The 17,184-nt window shown below is 43.8% G+C and overlaps 1 protein-coding gene across 1 annotated transcript in view; it reads right to left on the bottom strand.

Annotated features, from left to right (window-relative positions):
* The window catches only part of LOC135557946 (signal-induced proliferation-associated 1-like protein 1), a 195,742-nt gene extending 178,848 nt beyond the window's left edge, over positions 1-16,894 (bottom strand). The window contains exon 1 of the mRNA XM_064991677.1: positions 14,712-16,894. The gene's annotated coding sequence lies outside the window, so the exon portion shown is untranslated. The remainder of the gene's footprint in view (positions 1-14,711) is intronic.
* Between the last annotated feature and the right edge of the window lie 290 nt (positions 16,895-17,184).

Here is a 17,184-nt window from a genome sequence, read left to right as displayed (position 1 = left end):
GACAGCCTACTCTCCGGGCAGCCCACAGCCCACTCTCCGGGCAGACAGCCTACTCTCCGGGCAGCCCACAGCCCACTCTCCGGGCAGACGACAGCCCACTCTCCGGGCAGCCCACAGCCCACTCTCCGGGCAGACGACAGCCCACTCTCCGGGCAGACGACAGCCCACTCTCCGGGCAGACGACAGCCCACTCTCCGGGCAGACAGCAGCCCACTCTCCGGGCAGCCCACAGCCCACTCTCCGGGCAGACGACAGCCCACTCTCCGGGCAGACGACAGCCCACTCTCCGGGCAGACGACAGCCCACTCTCCGGGCAGACAGCAGCCCACTCTCCGGGCAGACAGCAGCCCACTCTCCGGGCAGACAGCAGCCCACTCTCCGGGCAGACAGCAGCCCACTCTCCGGGCAGACAGCAGCCCACTCTCCGGGCAGACATCAGCCCACTCTCCGGGCAGACAGCAGCCCACTCTCCGGGCAGACAGCAGCCCACTCTCCGGGCAGACGACAGCCCACTCTCCGGGCAGACGACAGCCCACTCTCCGGGCAGACGACAGCCCACTCTCCGGGCAGACGACAGCCCACTCTCCGGGCAGACGACAGCCCACTCTCCGGGCAGACGACAGCCCACTCTCCGGGCAGACGACAGCCCACTCTCCGGGCAGACGACAGCCCACTCTCCGGGCAGACGACAGCCCACTCTCCGGGCAGACAGCCCACTCTCCGGGCAGACAGCCCACTCTCCGGGCAGACAGCCCACTCTCCGGGCAGACAGCCCACTCTCCGGGCAGACAGCCCACTCTCCGGGCAGACAGCCCACTCTCCGGGCAGACAGCCCACTCTCCGGGCAGACAGCCCACTCTCCGGGCAGACAGCCCACTCTCCGGGCAGACAGCCCACTCTCCGGGCAGACAGCCCACTCTCCGGGCAGACAGCCTACTCTCCGGGCAGACAGCCCACTCTCCGGGCAGACAGCCCACTCTCCGGGCAGACAGCCTACACTGCAGGAAACTAAGGGCCCAGAATACTTGATACAATGTTGCAAGTTAGCTAGCAGGGCCCAAGTTAATAGCTGACACAATGTTTCAAGTGCGTTGCAGACAGGCCATGCACAGCCAATGTGATTTATAGGATATTTATGTTTGATCCTGATATTTTCGTCCTGCAATGATATTTGTTGGCTTTAATGTAGGCTATTTTTTTTATATTTTTTTTTACATATTGGCAATATAAATATTTAATTTTAGATTTGAATCATTTAGATACAATGTTGGATTTCCCACATGGCATTGATTTTGAGATATGAAGATATTATTATAAACGAAATTAAACTATTCCACGAAAATCTGCACATGAAAAACATAACCGGCACGCAGATCAGTAGAAATGGTACCATAAATTGACACTCCAAATGGGAAAAGGTTGCCCACCACTGGTGAAGCCAGTTACCGGCGACGACAGGAGCGTAATGGCCGAATCTGCCACGGACAGAAGCAGTGGGAGGGACAGACAGGTTATTTTTTCTTCTTGTTAGGCTATACTGATCTCCTGCTTTATTAATCTGTGTGTCGAAGATTTTTTTAAATCGCAGTGCTTAAAGCATCAGGTAAAGTAGCTTGCATATATTTTATTAAAACAAAAGGGTGTGTCGAAACGATTGGTCGAAAGGACAGGCGACTCTCGGTCGACCAATATTTGTTTGTTTGTCGTGGGACAGCCTTAATATTCAGTTAATTTAAAAAAGCAAGTGACATTTAAGACTAATTTATTGAAACCGTAATATCAACTGGTTATATTATATCATGGAACACAATCTGTACTATCAACTGGTTATATGATATCATGGAACACAATCTGTACTATCAACTGGTTATATTATATCATGGAACACAATCTGTACTATCAACTGGTTATATTATATCATGGAACACAATCTGTACTATCAACTGGTTATATTATATCATGGAACACAATCTGTACTATCAACTGGTTATATTATATCATGGAACACAATCTGTACTATCAACTGGTTATATGATGGAACACAATCCGTACTATCAACTGGTTATATTATATCATGGAACACAATCTGTACTATCAACTGGTTATACGATGGAACACAATCTGTACTATCAACTGGTTATATTATATCATGGAACACAATCTGTACTATCAACTGGTTATATTATATCATGGAACACAATCTGTACTATCAACTGGTTATACGATGGAACACAATCTGTACTATCAACTGGTTATATGATGGAACACAATCTGTACTATCAACTGGTTATATGATGGAACACAATCTGTACTATCAACTGGTTGTATCATGGAACACAATATGTACTATCAACTGGTTATAAGATGGAACACAATCTGTACTATCAACTGGTTATACGATGGAACACAATCTGTACTATCAACTGGTTATATTATATCATGGAACACAATCTGTACTATCAACTGGTTATACGATGGAACACAATCTGTACTATCAACTGGTTATATTATACGATGGAACACAATCTGTACTATCAACTGGTTATATTATATCATGGAACACAATCTGTACTATCAACTGGTTATACGATGGAACACAATCTGTACTATCAACTGGTTATATTATATCATGGAACACAATCTGTACTATCAACTGGTTATATTATATCATGGAACACAATCTGTACTATCAACTGGTTATATTATATCATGGAACACAATCTGTACTATCAACTGGTTATACGATGGAACACAATCTGTACTATCAACTGGTTATATTATACGATGGAACACAATCTGTACTATCAACTGGTTATATTATATCATGGAACACAATCTGTACTATCAACTGGTTATACGATGGAACACAATCTGTACTATCAACTGGTTATATTATATCATGGAACACAATCTGTACTATCAACTGGTTATATTATATCATGGAACACAATCTGTACTATCAACTGGTTATATGATATCATGGAACACAATCTGTACTATCAACTGGTTATATGATGGAACACAATCTGTACTATCAACTGGTTATATGATGGAACACAATCTGTACTATCAACTGGTTATATGATGGAACACAATCTGTACTATCAACTGGTTATATGATGGAACACAATCTGTACTATCAACTGGTTGTATCATGGAACACAATCTGTACTATCAACTGGTTATAAGATGGAACACAATCTGTACTATCAACTGGTTATACGATGGAACACAATCTGTACTATCAACTGGTTATATTATATCATGGAACACAATCTGTACTATCAACTGGTTATATGATGGAACACAATCTGTACTATCAACTGGTTGTATCATGGAACACAATCTGTACTATCAACTGGTTATAAGATGGAACACAATCTGTACTATCAACTGGTTATACGATGGAACACAATCTGTACTATCAACTGGTTATATTATATCATGGAACACAATCTGTACTATCAACTGGTTATATGATGGAACACAATTTGTACTATCAACTGGCTATATTATATCATGGAACACAATCTGTACTATCAACTGGTTATATTATATCATGGAACACAATCTGTACTATCAACTGGTTATATGATGGAACACAATCTGTACTATCAACTGGTTATATGATGGAACAGAATGATCAAAAAGGCAGTAACCACAGCAGAGGAACTTGCTTGTAGAAGCATATGGCTGCGATGGTATAGCCTTGTGTTGTTATCTAAGCAGACAAGATGCTCTTATTTCCCCGAGCCGTTATCACAGTCAAGACAGATATTTTATGGTTATTTTTTACAGTTTGGAATTTTCCAAAAATGGATGAACATTTCTACAATGAACACTGCTTGGTGACGACTCACAGCTACAACATCTGTTTGGTGAGGAATATGCTTCATGATTCTGATGAAAACACGTTGTTTTTTTTGTCTTCGTCAAACTAATGTTTTGCACATTTTCAGTGTGGAACCGGTCTGTGTTTTAGAGGGTTAAAGGCTGACACATTTAAATGACACCAGTAGTTTGCAAAGTATCTGAAGTGGAGGAGAAATAATGGTCTGGGGCTGTTTAACAAATCCAAATATCATAACCATCACAGATAACAAATGCCTTTTTCTTTGGAATTTTCTAAATTGATTAATAATTCCACATTGAATACTGCTTGGTGATGAATTATAGCCACAGCATCTGTTTGGCTAGTAGACCTATGCTTAATGAGTCTTTATCAAACTAATGTTTTGCATATTTTCAGTGTGGAACCGGTCTGTGTTTAAGAGGGTTAAAGGCTGACACATTTAAATGACACCAGTAGTTTGCAAAGTATCTGAAGTGGAAAACAGACTGGACACAATTATTCCAGAAAGTGCAGCTCGTAGTTGGAACACAGACTCAGTGGCCAGTTTATTAGGTACATTCATCTCGTAAAGGTGCATGGAAACGTCGCTCAATTGGTATCAAGGGACCTAACATGTGCCAGGAAATCATTCCACACACCACCGCCACCAGCCCGTACCGTTGACACCAGGCAGGATGGGTCCTTGGACAGATGCTGCTTACCCCAAATGCTGACTGTCATCTGCGTGACGCAACAGGACCCCGGATTCATCTGACCAGGCAATGGTTTTTTTCCATTCCTCAATTGTCCAGTGTTGGTGATGGCGTTGCCCACTGGAGCTGCTGCATCTTGTGTTTAGCTGATATTTATTTGACCTTTATTTAACCAGGCAAGTCAGTTAAGAACAAATTCTTATTTTCAATGACGGCTTAGGAACAGTGGGTTAACTGCCTGTTCAGGGGCAGAACGACAGATTTGTCAGCTCGGGGGTTTGAACTTGGAACCTTCCGGTCACAAGTCCAACACTCTAACCACTAGGCTACCCTGCCGCCTCTACACTCTAACCACTAGGCTACCCTGCCGGCCCTACACTCTAACCACTAGGCTACCCTGCCGCCCCTACACTCTAACCACTAGGCTACCCTGCCGCCCGTACACTCTAACCACTAGGCTACCCTGCCGCCCCTACACTCTAACCACTAGGCTACCCTGCCGCCTCTACACTCTAACCACTAGGCTACCCTGCCGCCTCTACACTCTAACCACTAGGCTACCCTGCCGCCTCTACACTCTAACCACTAGGCTACCCTGGTGGAGGAGGAGTGGAACCCGGTGTGTTCGTCTGCTGCAATAACCCATCCCTGACAAGGACCCACGAGTTGCGTGTTGCCATTATTTGTGGACCTGCCTGTTCGTACAATTCTTGTCGTTATCCTTCAAACTCTCATCAACAAGCTGTTTCGACCACAGGACCGCCCGCTGAAGATTCATTTTTGTTTGTTTGTTGCACCATTCTCAGTGACCCCATTTAGTCGACTGGCCGATTGTTTGGTCGACAGGCTGTTGGTCGACCGAGGTTTCTTTAGCCGAGCAGTCTCAAATCTCATCTTTGCACCAGTCTCAGTTGACTAATCCATTGCATAGTCCAACACTCGAAGATATGTGATAGTGACATTGTATATTGTTATTTCATGTAAACAATTATGGTGAAATAATAATAAATATAATATTGTTTTATAACAAAGTGTGTGTTGGATATGGCTGCGGTTCTGAAAAATTATCTTCAGTGTCCCATAGAATTGGCATCTTCCCCTGTGTTGCTATGTGCTAAATTAACCAGCATATTGGGATTGAAAACAATGCTTTAACCCCTATTGGGATGGGGTTCGTTTTACTGGGGGTGGTTGGGGGAATGTAATTATGTGCACAAGCACAAAACATCACATCTGTCCTTTTAGTCCTGTCGGTTTTAACCATGGTCAGTCATTTGTATCTGGCTGGAGAGAAACAAATCCAAGACAGAATAACCGACTATTTTCTGGCGAACTCCAACGTCCTCTGATAATATTAGACCCGTGCAAATCGACATCCCTGTGTTGAGAGAAATGTCTGAGTTTGACAGGTGGTTTGAGCAAGAGAACAATAATGGTTTGGATAAGGTGAATTTACCGCTGCGCATGGCCTATATATGAAGGACCTACATGTACCAATATTCAAGGTGAATGATTTTGTTCATGTGTTTTTTGTGTGTATGTATGTTGAATGTGGAATCTATGTAGAATCTATGTAGAATCTTGCCAAATGCGTCAGTTTAAAAAAATATATAATAATTGTGCCTATTTAACGCAACGCTTGTTGTTTAATAAAATCACAAAATCAGCATACAACTGAACTAAACGTTTGAAAATGATAAGTTCACTTTCACCTTCAATAGACTGAAAACGCTTCTGAAGTGCAAGTTTAAGACTATGCTCACATCTGAAGGCTGGGGGAGGGGAGGGGGGTTGGGGGGCGTCTACTGCGGATCGCCGAAATTCTGAACATACTTCCTCAATTCAAATATTATGGCGACACTATACCAGAGATGCTGTGGAAACTTGGGACTCAAGCTGAAGTTATCGGTGTCACCTTGTTATCGTCTGGACTATCTTCACACCTAGAAGAAGAACAACCTCCAGGCTTCCATCATAACAATCAATTTATTGGAGAAAAAAAAAATATATATATATAGAATTACAGGGGGGCAGTTTAGAGGAAAACGAATCCAGTCCGAATCGTCCTCTGGAATAAACAGACATTCTGGGGTAATATTTACATAACCAACGTTCTCTAGTAATACTAGTCCTGTGCAAATAGGTCTTAGCCTAATTGTCTAAGAAAATTGAGGAGAGAGCAAACCAACTTAATTCGGTCTACAATCAATAACCTAACTGTTAGATGTCCCTGGCTTTATAAATAATCCATATATAGTACCAGACAAAACTTATAACACACCTACTCATTCAAGGTTTTTTTCCAATTTGTACTATTTTCTACATTGTAGAATAATAGCGAAGACATCAAAACTATGAAATAACACATGTAACTGTTAGGTTCTAAATAACATGGTAAAAAGGGACAGACAACTATAAGAGCTCAAACCAACAGGTCGGACAGCTGAACAGACAAAGACAGGTTCCCACCATGTCCATGTACTCCAATACAGGGGACCTCCTCCTTCCCTCTAAACATGACATCTTTATTGCTTGGCAGGAAGTTAAGTGATGTGGGTAATAAGCTGTTCCTTCTCCCTTAACGTGACCTGACCTGGGCCCCCATTCCTCACTAAACCACATCTCTCCACCCTCAGTGACCTGACCTGGGCCCCCATTCCTCACTAAACCACATCTCTCCACCCTCAGTGACCTGACCTGGGCCCCCATTCCTCACTAAACCACCTCTCTCCACCCTCAGTGACCTGACCTGGGCCCCCATTCCTCACTAAACCACAGCTCTCCACCCTCAGTGACCTGACCTGGGCCCCCATTCCTCACTAAACCACAGCTCTCCACCCTCAGTGACCTGACCTGAGCCCCCATTCCTCACTAAACCACAGCTCTCCACCCTCAGTGACCTGACCTGGGCCCCCATTCCTCACTAAACCACAGCTCTCCACCCTCAGTGACCTGACCTGGGCCCCCATTCCTCACTAAACCACAGCTCTCCACCCTCAGTGACCTGACCCGGGCCCCCATTCCTCACTAAACCACAGCTCTCCACCCTCAGTGACCTGACCCGGGCCCCCATTCCTCACTAAACCACAGCTCTCCACCCTCAGTGACCTGACCTGGGCCCCCATTCCTCACTAAACCACAGCTCTCCACCCTTAGTGACCTGACCGGGGCCCCCATTCCTCACTAAACCACATCTCTCCACCCTTAGTGACCTGACCTGGGCCCCCATTCCTCACTAAACCACCTCTCTCCACCCTTAGTGACCTAACCTCAACCCCCATTCCTCACTAAACCACCTCTCTCCACCCTCAGTGACCTGACCTCAACCCCGATTCCTCACTAAACCACAGCTCTCCACCCTTAGTGACCTGACCTGAGCCCCCATTCCTCACTAAACCTCAGCTCTCCACCCTTAGTGACCTGACCTGGGCCCCCATTCCTCACTAAACCACATCTCTCCACCCTTAGTGACCTGACCTGAGCCCCCATTCCCCACTAAACCTCAGCTCTCCACCCTCAGTGACCTGACCTCAACCCCGATTCCTCACTAAACAACATCTCTCCACCCTCAGTGACCTGACCTCAACCCCGATTCCTCACTAAACCTCAGCTCTCCACCCTCAGTGACCTGACCTGAGCTCCCATTCCTCACTAAACCACCTCTCTCCACCCTCAGTGACCTGAGCCCCCATTCCCCACATCTCTCCACCTTCATCAGTGACCTGACCTCAACCCCCATTCCTCACTAAACCACCTCTGTCCACCCCCATCAGTGACCGCAGCCATGTGATGGCCTTTCCCTTAATCAGTAACATTCCAAACCCCTGATTCATATCCAACCTTAATTAAATCCACCATATACATTCCTCCGACAGATAACCACTAACTTCTGCTGTAGAAACCAGACTGTGGCCCTTGTCCTTTCCATAGGATACCTGACGATAAACAATGTTTCAAGTTTAGAAGTCAGATCTCTTCATAACCAAAACAAAGTGTTAAACAAATCCAAATATATTTAATATACAAGATCCTTCAAAGTAGCCACCCTTTGCCTTGATGACAGCTTTGTACACTCTTGGCATTCTCTCAACCAGCTTCATGAGTTAGTCACCTGGAATGCATTTCAATTAACAGGTGTGCCTTATTAAAAGTTCATTTGTGGAATTTCGTTCCTTCTTAATACGTTTGAGCCAATCAGTTGTGTTGTGACAAGGTAGGGGGGTATACAGAAGATATCCCTATTTGGTAAAAGACCAAGTCCATAACATGGCAACAACAGCTCAAATAAAGACAAAGGTCAGTCAATCCGGAAAATGTCAAGAACTTTGAAAGTTCATCAAGTGCCGTCGCAAAAACCATCAAGCGCTATGATGAAACTGGCTCTCATGAGGACCGCCACAGGAAAGGAAGACCCAGAGATACCTCTGCTGCAGAGGACAAGTTCATTAGAGTTACCAGCCTCAAACATTACAGCCCAAATAAATGCTTCACAGAGTTCAAGTAACAAACACATCAACTGTTCAGAGGAGACGGCGTGAATCGGGACTTCATGGTCGATTGGTGCAAAGAAACCACTACTGAAGGGCACCAATAAGAAGGGACTTGCTTGGGCCAAGAAACACAAACAATGGACATTAGACCGGTGGAAATCTGTCCTTTGGTCTGATGAGTCCAAATTGGAGATTTTGGGGTCCAACCGCCATGTCTTTGTGAGATGCAGAGTAGATGAACAGATTATCTCTGCATGCGTATTTCCCACCGTGAAGCATGGAGGAGGGGGTGTGATGATGTGGGGGTGCTTTACTGGTGACACTGTCAGTGATTTATTTAGAATTCAAGGCACACTTAGCCAGCAAGGCTACTACAACATTCTGCAGCGATACACCATCTGGTTTGTGCTTAGTGGGACTATCATTTGTTTTTCAACAGGACAATGACCCAACACACCTCCAGCTTGTGTAAGGGATATTTGACCAAGAAGGAGAGTGATGGTGCACCGTCAGATAACCATAATCCCCCAACTCAACACAATTGAGATATGAGTTAAACCACAGAGTGAAGGAAAAGCAGCTAACAAGTGGGAACTCCAAGACTTTTGGAAAAGCATTCCTAATGAAGCTGGTTGAGAGAATGCCAAGAGTATGCAAAGCTGTCATCAAGGCAAAGGGTGGCTACTTTGAAGAATCTCATATATTAAACATATTTTGATTTGTTTAACACTTTTTTTGGTTACTACATGATTTCATATTGTTGATGTCTTCTATTATTCTACAATGTAGAAAACAGTGTTTCCAAACTTTTGACTGGTACTGTGTATATACAGATGTACGGCAGATCTTGGGTCTGTTGCCTGTTTGAGTGTTTGTTTAATAGCCTACTGATTCCGTGAGCACCAAGCCAAAATGTCAGATAAAACAATTTCACAGATTTGTCTTGTTTTTAATCTTTGCTATGAGGTAAAACATTTACAATTTGTTTTTTTGTTAGAATACACTGGCACTACTTATCATTTATTTAGTGTTGTTAACACTGTTCCAAACAGGCAGAAAGATAATATCGTAATCCAAAAGCACCTGTTTGTCATACATAATATGCACACAGCTCTCACTACTATACTCTTTCTTATTGTTATTATTACAATTATTATGATCATCATTATAATAACAAGTAAAGTTGATATCATTAATATGATTCGTATAGCAGCCTCGTATAAACCACCATTGAGCTGTAGGCCTAAGAGCAAGTCCTGTTTAGTCTTAATATCATTTACTTAGGTTTATATTTTAATATATAGGCTACTGTATCAATCATTCATTAGTTTGTGCCATCACACAGCATGAGGCATTCATGCTTGAAATGCAATCAAGCATTTTAGTTTTAAAATTAAATAACAAAAAAAGGGAGTTTTGAATAAATAGTGTAAACAATAAATCGCAATTCACAATCGCATGCAACTGTTTAATCTGCTGTAATAAAGGCTGCATATAACGTTTTTTTTTTTTATCTCCGTTACAACGGACTCTCTGGTACACTTCTTTGTGTTGTTTACACTGTTCTGAATGGTCAGGGGAAAAAAGTATAAATATTGTAATCTAACAGCATCTGTTCAGCTCACAAAATACTCATCCAATGATTCCTCCTCTACCCTCCTTTGTCTTGCTCTCCAGTAGCTTCACAAGAGGTTGAATATCTCTCAGGAGAGCGAGGGAATCAGTGGCCCCTCAGATGTCCGACACGTAGAGCAACAATCTGATTCTGTCGGGTCCAAAAGAGTTGCCACCCCGTAGCATTGAAGGCAACGGAAGCCAGCGAGCATCTGGCCTCCATTGACAAAAAAAGTATTTAAAAAAAAATAGCCAATCAGAGTTGAGCTACTCTGAGCTAGCTCAACTGAATGGTCCCCCCCCAAACATTTTTTGTCGCAACTTGTTGTTTTGTTGTCCTCCAGTGGCTAGCTAGCTAAAATGGACTTGTGGTTTTACTTAACTCTCCGTACTGGCCAATGAATATACGGGCGATTCTGATCCAACCATTAATTCATACATTGTTGTGCCCCTGACCTGAGTGGATGGAAGTTCAATATGTAGCTAGATGTAGAAGGCTAATGTTAACTAGCTAATGTTGCCCACTAATGGAAGTTAGGCTAGCGAGCAAGGCTGTAGGTCATGTAACTGTCTGTTACTGCACATGCAATATGCTTTGTGGACTTCACTGGACAGATGTTGCTCTCCGGTTTTGTGATGAAACAAAAAAGGTGTGGTTGACTTCATTCTGCCACTGTGTTTTCTTATTATCAACCATAATATATCATGGTCGTTAGGCATACGAATTAACAGATTATCGAGCAAACAAGGGTAGCCTAGTGGTTATCACAGGGTAGCCTAGTGGTTAGAGCATTGGACTAGTAACCGGAAGGTTGCAAGTTCAAACCCCCGAGCTGACAAGTTACAACTCTGTCGTTCTGCCCCTGAACAGGCAGTTAACCCACTGTTCCCAGGCCGTCATTGAAAATAAGAATTTTTTCTTAACTGACATGCCTAGTAAAATAAAGGTTAAAAAAATTATATGAAAAATACAGTGCATTCGGAAAGTATTCAGACCCCTTGACTTTTTCCATTTTGTTACATTACTGCCTTATTCTAAAATGTATTAAATAAAATGTGTTTTCCTCATCAATCTACACAATACCCTATAATAGTAACAACATGTAGAAAAAAAAATCAAAATGTTTGCATATTTATTAAAATTAAGAAACAGAAAGACCTTATTTACATAAGTATTCAGACCCGTTGCTATGAGACTCGAAATTGAGCTCAGGTGCATCCGGTTTCCATTGATCATCCTCAAGACGTTTCTACAACTTGATTGGAGTCCACCTGGAAAAGCACACACACTGTCTATATAAGGTCCTACAGTTGACAGTTCATGTCAGAGCAAAAAATGTCAGAGCAAAAACCAAGCCATGAGGTCGAAGGAATTGTCCATAGAGCTCCGAGGCAGGATTGTATCGTGGCACAGATCTGGGGAAGGGTACAAAAAAAATTATCCAGCATTGAAGGTCCCCAAAAACACAGTGGCCTCCATCATACTTAAATGGGAGAAGTTTGGAACCACCAAGACTCTTCCTTGAGCTGGCCGCCCGGCCAAACTGAGCAATTGAGGGAGAAGGGCCATGGTCAGGAAGGCGACCAAAAACCCAATGGTCACCCAGAGTTCCTCTGTGGAGATGGGAGAACCTTCAAGAAGAACAACCATCTCTGCAGCACTCCACCAATCAGGCCTTTATGGTAGAGTGGCTAGACGGAAGCCACTCATCAGTACAAGGCACGACAACCTGTTGGAGTTTGAGAATGAGAAAACAAGATTTCTGGTCTGATGAAGCCAAGATTGTGAATTCCTTGGCCTGAATGAGAAGTGTCACATCAGGAGGAAACCAGGCACCATCCCTACAGTGAAGCATGGTGGTGGTGGCAGCATCATGCTGTGGGGATGTTTTTTAGCAGCGGGGACTGGGAGACTAGTCAGGATGGAGGGAAAGATGAACGGAGCAAAGTACAGAGAGATCATTGATGAAAACCTTCAGACTGGGGGAAAAGGGTCACCCTCCAACAGGGCAATGACCCTAAGCACACAACTAAGACAGCGCAGGAGTGGTTTCAGGACAAGTCTCTGAATGTCCTTGAGTAGCCCTGCCAGAGCCCGGAATTGAATCCGATCTAACATCTCTGGAGAGACCTGAAAATAGCTGTGCAGTGACGCTCCCCCTAAAACCTGACAGAGCTTGAGAGGATCTGTTGAGAAGAATGGGGGAAACTCCCCAAATACAGAAGATGTTTCATTTGTCTTCCTGATTTGTATACTCTTATTATTGCTTGTTGAGCTCCAGACATCAATTACCTTATAAAACCCATTCTCTGAAGGTGGTAATTCCTCAGGAACGATAGTGAGGAGAGACGCATTGTTCCACACACACGTTATTTCAATGAGTTAAATAGTCTTCCTTTCTTTTGCAGGCCATCTGTGGAGCAGCGGTCTAAGGCACTGCATCTCAATGCTGGAGATGTCACTACAGACCCTGGTTCAACCGGCCGTGATCGGGAGTCACATAGGGCGCCTCGCCATTGGCCCAGTGTCGTCCGGGTTAAGGGAGGGTTTGGCCGGGGTAAGGGTGGGTTTGGCCGGGTTAAGGGAGGGTTTAGCCGGGGGTAGGCTGTCATTGTAAAATAAGAATTTGTTCATAACTGACTTGCCTAGTTAAAAAGGTTAAATATTATTATTTAAGGTCTGGAAAAAATGTATTTGAACTCACATTTCACAATCTGAGATAATAGTAGGCAACGTTTAAAGCTTTAAATCTGTTACTTTTTTATGGTTTTAGTTCCATTTCTAAGCATTACTGAACAAAGAGCTGTTTGGGAGCCAAATGATCCAGCTCACAGAAAAGACTAGAAATGCCGATCACTAGCAGTTGATGTGATAACCGTCTTGTGGGATGATAGAAATACCTTCCCCCTAAAACCTTGTCAATTAAATGTCAACTGCAAAGTAGACTTACCTGGCAGAAGTATATCATGAGGAAGTATATCATTTGTATCCATTATTTGTTAATTGCCATTAAATGAGCAGCAGAATTACAGAACCATGCAAGACCAGTACATTAGATGGCACACTAGATGTGTAATTAAAGGGCCAGATGCTCAATTAAAGTGGAATTACGCTCAAATCTAAATTTGTTAGTTTTCTTCCAGACCTAAAAATGTTGTCTTCTGATGTGATGCAATCATTGACAGACTCAGAACATCCTATTTTCTCTATTAATAATTGTAATTTTGAGTGGAAAAAACAATATATATATATATATATAAAAATATTTTTATTTTATGTTTGGGGGGAGGGGATCACAGATTGTATTTACCATTAGCAGGTATATTGACATTAGTGCACTACTTTCTCTTGTACACTAAGGACCTGGGGAAGAGCTGCAGAGGGGAGGAGTAGAGACGTGCCCTCTTTGAAAGCTTGAAAAGATAATGTGAAGCTCGCGAAATGTTTAACTGTCGTGCTAGAAAAGGTTGGAGACCCCTGAGCTAAACAATATCAAATTGCCCCCACATGCCATGGTTCCCAAACCAAGGGGACAACTGGTTCAATATAGCCAGCAGTAGCGTGTGCTCATCTTGTTGTGAAGAGAAGGAGAGGGAGCGAGAGATGTCAAGGGTAACCCGTTGTCAAGAAAATCAGATTATTCTACCCGATTCAAAATGTGCAACGTTGTGCTTCAAGAGCGAGGTGAAAATGGTAGCCGCATCAGTATGTCTTCGATAGAGATTGTGGCATTGATGAAGCAACGGAACGCATATAAAAAAAACATTTACTAACATTACTCCCGCTCGTACACCTTGCACCATCACCTTTCATCGTATCTAAACTCACCACTTCCAATTTTCAGCCTCTCATCACAAGCTAACCTGTATTGTATCTACCTTTTAACTGGTTTTATCTACCTTTACAAAGTCATTTGATGTACATTTAGCTTAGTTAGTTGAATAGCCCAAACAGCACGTTTACATCCGTCAGTTTTCTGAATATCTCCTGTTCGCCACAGCACAGTGCATCGTGGCATGCTATATACTCTTATATGAATCAAAGCGTAGCAGAAAACTCACCTTTCTTCTCCCCACCTCCGCGGTTGTAAGACACAGATTCCAGGGAAAACTGCTATCACAATGTTTGGCCACGAAAAATATTTTAAAAAGTGCGAGTCGACTTTTTAGATTTACATCACGAAAGCGTCAACAAAATAGTATTATTATCTTTTCTTATGCGATGTTCCCGCTTACTCCAAGTGTCTGCTTCCTTTTGCGATTGTTCAACTTCGAAGTTCATACAAAAAGTTGCAGGAAAAGAGGTCCTCGTCGCAGCAGCTGCTGGAGGGATGAGGTCACTGCAACTCTTCAATCAAACACAGTACAAAGCTCTCGCGATGAGCAGGAAGGAAACGAACGCTGATTGGCAAAGGATGGGGACCCGTCCCGTTGCTCTGGCAACAACAGCAGCCAGCTACATTGGCCATGTATGCTGGAGAGCCATGAATACCTCCAAATGCATTTTAGTTTTTCGGTAGTTTTAGCGTTTCTTTTCAGTTCAAATCAAAGGAAAGTTATTGGAAACATTATGGTGCCAGAATTACAAACGGATGATATGCCATCAACAACAACAACATCACCCCGTTGCTTTCACTTTGCACTGATGGTGCTTTGACATCTCAGCTGTTCACTGGTAGGTCTAATTTAGCTAATGGTACCGAAATTACTTGTAATAGGTCAATATTGCTTTCTGTTTTACTACTTTAATCGAGGGCCTAGGGGTTTACGTTCGTGAATTGGACCTCCACTTAAGATGGCGTTCAAACTGTATCCGGGAATTCCACCAAGGGAAATTGGCTGAGAGGGTAAAAAAATAACGTGTTTGGACTGCAGACAGAAAGGTGTCTTTGAAAACAATGGCAAGTAGACGGACCAAACATGTGCAAAGTGGACTTTGTCTCTCTGATCATCACTCCCTTGTTTGGGAAAGGGATATTTGGCTGTTACGATGTAAAAAGTAATTCAAGGGATGAGGGTTTATACCTGGGGAGGGTTTATATCCACCCCAGGTATAAATGGAACAGTATCAAACAAATGGAAACCACATGTTTCACCAACTACTTCTCCGATAGATTTCAGTGTGTCAAATCGGAGGGCCTGTTGTCCGGACCTCTGGCAGTCTCTATGGGGGTGCCACAGGGTTCAATTCTTGGGCCGACTCTCTTCTCTGTATACATCAATAATGTCGCTCTTGCTGCTGGTGAGTCTCTGATCTACCTCTACGCAGACGACACCGTTCTGTATACTTCTGGCCCTTCTTTATGTAACAGTATAACTTTAGTCCGTCCCCCTCGCTTGAACCAGGGACCCTCTGCACACATCAACAACAGTCACCCACGAAGCATCATTACTCATCGCTCCACAAAAGCCGCGGCCCTTGCAGAGCAAGGGGAACTACTACTTTAAGGTCTCAGAGCAAGTGACGTCACCGATTGAAATGCTATTCGCGCGCACCACCGCTAACTAGCTAGCCATTTCACATCCAGCCCCTTTTGACCTCCTCCTTTTCCGCAGCAACCAGTGATTCGGGTCAAGAGCATCAATGTAACAGTATAGCTTTAGTCCGTCCCCTCGCCCATACCTGGGCGTGAACCAGGGACCCTCTGCACACATCAACAACTGACACCCACGAAGCATCGTTACCCATCGCTCCACAAAAGCCATGGCCCTTGCAGAGCAAGGGGAACTACTACTTCAAGGTCTCAGAGCAAGTGACATAACTGATTGAAAAGCTATTAGCGCGTACCACCGCTAACTAGCTAGCCATTTCACATCCGTTACATTTAGACACTGTGTTAACTACCCTTTTGACGAGCTTCAATGCCATACAACTCTCCTTCCGTGGCCTCAAACTGCTCTTAATAAATACAAGTAAAACTAAATGCATGCTCTTCAACCGATCGCTGCCCGCACCTGCCCGCCCGTCCAGCATCACTACTCTGGACGGTTCTGACTTAGAATATGTAGACAACTACAAATACCTAGGTGTCTGGTTAGACTGTAAACTCTCCTTCCAGACTCACATTAAGCATCTAGAATCCATAATGAAATATAGAATTGGCTTCCTATTTTGCAACAAAGCATCCTTCACTCATGCTGCCAAACATACCCTCATCAAACTGAACATGCAACCGATCCTCGACTTCGGAGATGTCATTTACAAAATAGCCTCCAAAACTCTCCTCTTCGAATTGGATGCAGTCTATCACAGTGCCATCCGTTTTGCCACCAAAGCCCCATATACTACCCACCACTGCGACCTGTACGCTCTCGTTGGCTGACACTCGCTTCATACTCGTCGCCAAACTCACTGGCTCCAGGTCATCTACAAGACCCTGCTAGGTAAAGCCCCGCCTTATCTCAGTTCGCTGGTCACCATAGCAGCACCCACTCGAAGCACGCGCTCCAGCAAGTATATCTCACTGGTCACCCCCAAAGCCAATTCCACCTTTGGCCGCCTTTCCTTCCAGTTCTCTGCTGCCAATGACTGGAA

This window comes from Oncorhynchus masou, chromosome 16, assembly GCF_036934945.1.
Source record: "Oncorhynchus masou masou isolate Uvic2021 chromosome 16, UVic_Omas_1.1, whole genome shotgun sequence".
NCBI lineage: Eukaryota > Metazoa > Chordata > Actinopteri > Salmoniformes > Salmonidae > Oncorhynchus > Oncorhynchus masou.
Note: the sequence above shows the minus strand (reverse complement) of the source record. Positions and strands in the feature narration are given on the sequence as shown.